Source organism: Limulus polyphemus, unplaced genomic scaffold (assembly GCF_000517525.1).
Source record: "Limulus polyphemus unplaced genomic scaffold, Limulus_polyphemus-2.1.2 Scaffold424, whole genome shotgun sequence".
Classification (NCBI taxonomy): domain Eukaryota; kingdom Metazoa; phylum Arthropoda; class Merostomata; order Xiphosura; family Limulidae; genus Limulus; species Limulus polyphemus.
In genome coordinates, this window is record NW_013666034.1 from 390594 (window position 1) to 397379 (window position 6786).

A 6786-nucleotide genomic window follows, 5' to 3' on the forward strand; every position below is an offset into this window, starting at 1 on the left:
TTTCGGGGTTCGAGATCGACGTTACGCCGCTGAACATTCTCCACACTTTCATATGTGTGCATGTTATAGAATTTACATTCGTTATTCGGTTCAAACGAGACGAGGCAAGGTTCTTTGAGCGGCGACTGTGAGAGCGGGCTGTTAGTAATTCAAAGTGTTTGTTTTGAATTTCGCGCAAAGCTACACGAGGGCTATCTGCGCTAGTCGTTCCTAATTTAGCAGTGTAAGACTAGAGGGAAGGCAGCTAGCTACTCATCACCACCCACTCTTTTACCAACGAATAGTGGGATTGACCGTCACATTATAACGCCTCCATGGCTGAAAGGGCGAGCATGTTTGATGGGATGGGGATTCGAACCTGCGACCCTCAGATTGCGAGTCGAGTGCCCTAACCACCTGGCCATGCCGGGCACCAATTCAAAGTTACAGATGGCTAAACCTGAATCCCAGAGGTTTTTGACCTGGCCGTTTAGCCCATATTCTCAGAGTTAACTTAGTTAAAGAATATAAGCAGAATTTAGTTTTATCTGGTAAGTTTTCTTATGAATTTAATTCATTTGATAGTTTATTTTGTCGATAGTTATAATTTAAAAAATGAAGCTGAAAGTTTTTTGTCTACTTCATTTTTTGTCCTAAAGTGTTTTTTTTTGTGTTTAATATTTTATTTGGAAACCATAAAATGACTGGCTCTTAACAGTCAAATTTCAAAAGCGGTAACCTAAGTTATCCGCGGATTTAGTCATGTTATTATTTTATATATTGTATAATTTGTCAGTGTGCGTTATTTATGAAGTTCGCTCCCTGATTCTTTTAATAATGATATATCCTTCATACTCTGGCCTTTACAACTAGGTTTAGGTTTCTAGACAATAAAAAAAATTAATAAGGATGTGACAGGTGCGCAAAGAGATGATTTAAACCCGCGAACTTTGAATTGAGAGTTCCGCAATTGTGTCCTTGTTCGGGAATTCAGAGAAATATGTTTACGTGAACAGGATGTTAGCGTGAAAGGGGACCTGTCAGTAATGATTAATACTTCTTAACATTTGGATTTAGTTTCCACATCATCTATTAGAACAAGGCTATATATTTGTCAGTAATAAATCACCAGTGGAGGTAAAGTGAAAATAAAGATATTTTGTTTATTTCAAGTGAGAAAGATGACAGTAATCTATAGGACATTACTAAAAAATATTGAATATTTTTGTCGACTATATTACCCTAATTACGTCTTTATGTTCTATGGCAATCTGTCGAAAAAGCATAGCCAGGTGATTAGGGCGCTTGACTTGCAATGTGAGGGTCGCGGGTTCGAATCTCCGTCCCACCAAACATGCCAGCCCTTTCAGCCGTGGGGGCGTTATAATGTGAAGGTTAGTCTCACTATTCGTTGGTAAAAGAGTAGCCTTTCTTCTAGTTTTTCACTGCTAAATTAGGGACGGCTAGCGCAAAAAACAAAACAAACAAACAAACTGTCGGAAAAAAACCTGATGCAGCAAGTGTATTATGATGTTTTAATCAAACGGACATCTTCATAGACGCCGAACCAAGGAGAGACAAGGATCCCACTACTTACTTCGTCTTCTATAAACTTTAATAGGTTCACAGTTTTTTCAACTTGCACTCCCCCCAACCCAAGTGGCACAACGCTAGGAACTGGGATTCGATACCTGTGGTGGGCAGAGTACAGATAGCCCATTGTGTAACTTTGTATTTTTTCAACTTGCACTCATCAACCCAAGTGGCACAACGCTAGGAACCGGGATTCGATACCTGTGGTGGGCAGAGTACAGATAGCCCATTGTGTAACTTTATACTTAACTTCAAACATACAAACAAACTTTTCTAATTTGAATTTAATTTTCATTCCTATATAATGACATATTATAGACAAACGCAGATTTAAAAATTAATTTTGCTAGCTGGAAATAAAAATTTGAAAAAATAAAATGAAATAATTAAGATCAAAATAGAATACCATACAAGTTTTTCATTATAATATCGCTTGTATGCTTTCCCTGATAATCATTATGTCTTCGCCCACACTGAATCAAAATAAGCCCAAATTACCACTCTAATTGGGCACATTTTTTATTGAAGCATGCCCAGGAATCCCAATGATTTTTACTTGCCTCTGGCAGTCGCACGTTTGACAAGCTTGATCCACTTCCAGCTTTCTCTCTTCCGATATATTTTGCTTTCGGTGCCATTTTTTATTCCAAATGTCATATAACACTGGTCTGTGATGGTTTTGAAATTTTTACATGTTGTACAGTATGTTTCGCACAAAGCTACACCTTCCATGAGCTTCATTATCATAATATATCGAGTACAATAGATCTAGAATCAAAAATGCTGAAACAGGGCGTATTTCCATGGATGAAATGACATTAAGAATGCACGTAATCATGTAGGATAATATATATATATATATAACTAAATAGAGCACAAAGTAGATTGAAACTCGAGAACCCGCACACTTTCGGAAATTTTTTCAAGTATAATTTCCGAGAGTGCTCGGAATATTGGGTTTCTTATTAAGAATACGCAAGAATATAAATGAGCTCGAACCCAGAAATCCAATAACAGATTTGTAAATTGCTGTGTTAAATTCTCCACTTTATCATCATATGATGTCACACTATATTAATCTTGAACTATATTACCAACTTCTTAAACTGCTTTTATAAAACAACGAATGTCACAGAGATCCAACGACCCAAGATTTAAGTCGATAACTTTAACCATTACATAAATATGTGATTATTTAAAAATAACCGTTTAAAATAGAATATAAGAGAACAAATATGTCATTCTAGTATCATAAATGTGTTTATTTGTCTTGGGAGAAAAGCCACATTGGACTATCTGCTGGGTACACCGCGGGAATCGAACATCAGATTTAGCGTTGAAAGTCCGTAGACTTACCGTTGTTCCAACGAGGGTCAGTATCACAAGACACGTGGTATATCCATCATTTGTAGCCATGTTTTCCACAGAATGTACAGTTAAACAACAATAACAAGAGACTGTGTTATTAAGCTATTTATAGCTCAAACAAAGCCTAAACACTATAAGGTCTTCCCAAGACTGTTAAAATATCATATTATGTTTACTTTAAACATACTTAGAATAAAAACTCATAACGTTAACTCTTTTTTTGTTGTTGTTGTTTAGGAAATAAACAGTGAAATCTATAACTTATATATAACTCAGTTTAAATTATACGCGAGAAGCATTCTCGTTAAAGTTACTAAAGCTTTATTTTGTTTAAGTGTATTTGTAACATCACTGAATTTTTCCAATAGCGCTCAAATGAATTGATAGCCAGTTATATTTGTGGCCTGGTTGTTAGGGAACTCGACACTTAAGCTGAGGGTCGAAGGATCGAATACCCATCACCGAATATGCTTACCCTTTAAAGTAGCTGTCAGTGCCAGCCACCCAGTGTAAAAATTCTCGCCCCTCCCACTGGCAAGTCTTTGGACTTATAACCTTAGAAACCGGGTTTAAACACCCGTGGTGGACAAAGAACAGATAGTCCGTTGTGTAGCTTTGTGCTCATCTATAAACACTTTTAATAGAGATGTTCAAACTTTAAGCCTTCTTGTTCATATTACAATGCTCCCATTGTTATTCGAGCAGCCTACTATGTATTTACGTATAGTAAAATCAAATTAGTTCACTATTCTCTCCTATTCTGTGAAAGTTTACAAGTATTTCAATTCTCTGTCAGTTATGAATTTTAACTCTCATTGAAAATTAATAACTACAACCCAACATGAAGATAATGAATGTTTATAAAAAGCAGAAAATGTTTTTAAATATAAGGAAACCACGCCACCTCCTTTGTGGCTGGTAAGTGTGAGGGCTTATAACACTAAAAAATCGGGTTTCCATACGCGGTGGACACGGCACAGATAACACATTTGTGTAAATTTGCACTTAACAAAAATAAACAAACACAATATAAGTAAAAACACAATAAGCCTTTTCCCCCAGAAAAAAAAAATGAAGATACCATTTATCGGTATTTATGGGAACAGCTGAAACCATTAGGTAAATGTCATGGTAATACTGTCCGTGTTCTAGTCTAATTTCAGATACCACACACCCTTGATAAGAGTAGATGTAACCACAGGAAGTGACGTCGTATAATACGTTACTACAAGAGGAAAATGAGACACATCAACCAGAAATGGAACTGAACGTGCTCTTCATACATAAGAGTAGATGTAACCACAGGAAGTGACTTCGTATAACACGTTACTATAAGAGGAAAATGAGACACATCAACCAGAAATGGAACTGAACGTGCTCTTCATACATAAGTATGTCAATATTTTATATTGGCTTTTATGTGTGTTTTGCACCAGAAATATTTATTTGAGTAATGTGTGTTAACTGGTTAGTAAAGATTGTTGAGGATTAGAACAATACATTGTAACAATGAAGCACGTTACATCAGATATGATTTCATCAATTCAAATGCTGTGTCTCGTTATATGTGTCCAATGGAAAGACTCATATCTGATCTGGTTGGTGGAGCCTGAAAACAAACCTAGATAATGCAATATTTATCTCAGAAGGTACATATCACAAATTACCCATTAAATAAGGAGGGTTCAAAAGTAGGCTTACACACAAGAAGACTAAATGTATTTAAATTAAAATGAACATATAATGACTGTTTGAAATCTTACGTTATTGATTTGAAAATGTTAAGCAGTACATGTTAGAGTTTGGGTTTTATGTTACTTAGCATAATATACCACTGCATAATTTGCTGGGAGAGGCCGGTGAGCTCAACAATAGGGTAGGGATTCTAAACATGTACTTATGTAAGCTGAAGCAGGGTTAATAATGAAGTAGAGTTTATAGTTATCTATATTAAAGGTTAATGATGAAGTAGAGTTTATAGTTATCTATATTAAAGGTTAATGATGAAGTAGGGTTTATAGTTATCTATATTAAAGGTTAATAATGAAATGAAGATTATAATTACCTATATTGAAAGCTAGTAATGAAGTATGGTCTATAGTCATCTGTATTAAAGGTTATTGATGAATTGGAGTTTATAGTCAGTTTACAGTCATGAAGTAAAAATAATAATTATCTATATTCAAGTTTAATAATGAAGTAGAGTTTATATTTATCTATATTAAAGGTTAATAATGAAGTAGAGTTTACAGTTATCTATATTAAAGGTTAATAATGAAGTAGAGTTTATAATTATCTATATTGAAGGTTAATAATGAAATATTTTTTATAATTATTTATATTTGTGTCTACTTCAGTAATGTCCTATCGACAGCAGACGTGAATTAAGCTCTAAATCATTTATTAAGATTTAATTGAAAAGTCATAGGGTTTCATTTCGAGATGAATTAGAATCATAGTACTTAAAAAATGTAAACTAGCCTGAGGGTAAGAGCACGGTAGTAGGAAGGTTGTATCGTTTCGTTTTCTGGATAGGCTACACTGACTCTTAATATTGTCATCAGGATTATTAACATCACAGAAAGTGTGTTGGTTTGGATATCCTTTTTTTTCAAGTTTTATTTTTGAGGTGAGGAAAGTTTTTGACAATTTAATTAACACAGTAAAGCTGAAGCAGAATTTCATGTAAACACATTATTACTTTTCCCGAGAATTTAGATGAAATGTCTTCATGCCTCAATACACTTGACTGGCGGAGGTAAATAAATCCATTAGAGGAGTAATACCACACCGCCTGGTAAACACAGAGTGAGAAGCAAATAAGTGAAGAAAAAAATGTTTCAGGTGGTAAACGTGTAGCAACAAGCAGAACTTAAATTGAAAGTTGACTAAAAACGTCCAGTGTTTCACCAAGTTATTCTAGCATCATCAGCTACATCAGGTACACTGATAGTTTGTTTTTAATTTCGCGCAAAGCTACACGAGAGCTATTTGCGCTAGTCGTCCCTAATTTAATAGTCAAACACTAGAAGGAAGGCAGCTAGTCATCACCTCCCACCACCAACTCTTGGACTACTCTTTTACCAACGAATAGTGGGATTGACCGCCCCATTATAACGCCCCCACGGCTGAAAGGACGAGCGTGTTTGGTGGGATGAGGATTCAAGTAATGAGATAAGCGAAGCTGGTAGAGGGTGCTATTTACTGATAAATCCGAATTTAAATTGTCTGTTGAAAATGAACAATAATCTGTTTGATAACAGATAAATAGAATGGTATCAAACTCAACCTTTTAACATCTCAGCCAAACGTGTTGGAGATCTTCAGAAAATTGATGGCACCCTGACTGTTGGCATGTTTGTTCGCCACTTAATTACATTAGAAACAAAACAGAGAAAATGAAATGGTAGCCAAACAACATTGCTAATTTGTACGGAGTAATATAGGACATTCGGACAATAATGCAGAATATTGTAATTATGCTGCCGTAATTTTATCAGCGTCTACTGTTCTGTTTAAAGCAAATACAAAATGCTAATGAACTGTGCAATTTATCCGCCGTTTTGTATTTTATGAGGCCTGAATGGCCAGGTGGTCAGGGAACTCGACTCGCCATCTGAGGGTTGCGGGTTCCAATCCCCGTCACACCAAACATGCTCGCCCTTTCAGCCATGGGGACGTTATAATGTGACGGTCAATCCAACTATTCGTTGATAAAAGAGTAGCTCAAGAGTTGGAGGTGGGTGGTGATAATTAGCTGCCTTCCTTCTAGTCTTTCACTACTAAATTAGGGACGGCAGGTAGCTTACGTGTAGCTTTGCGCGAAATTCAAACAAACAAACAATC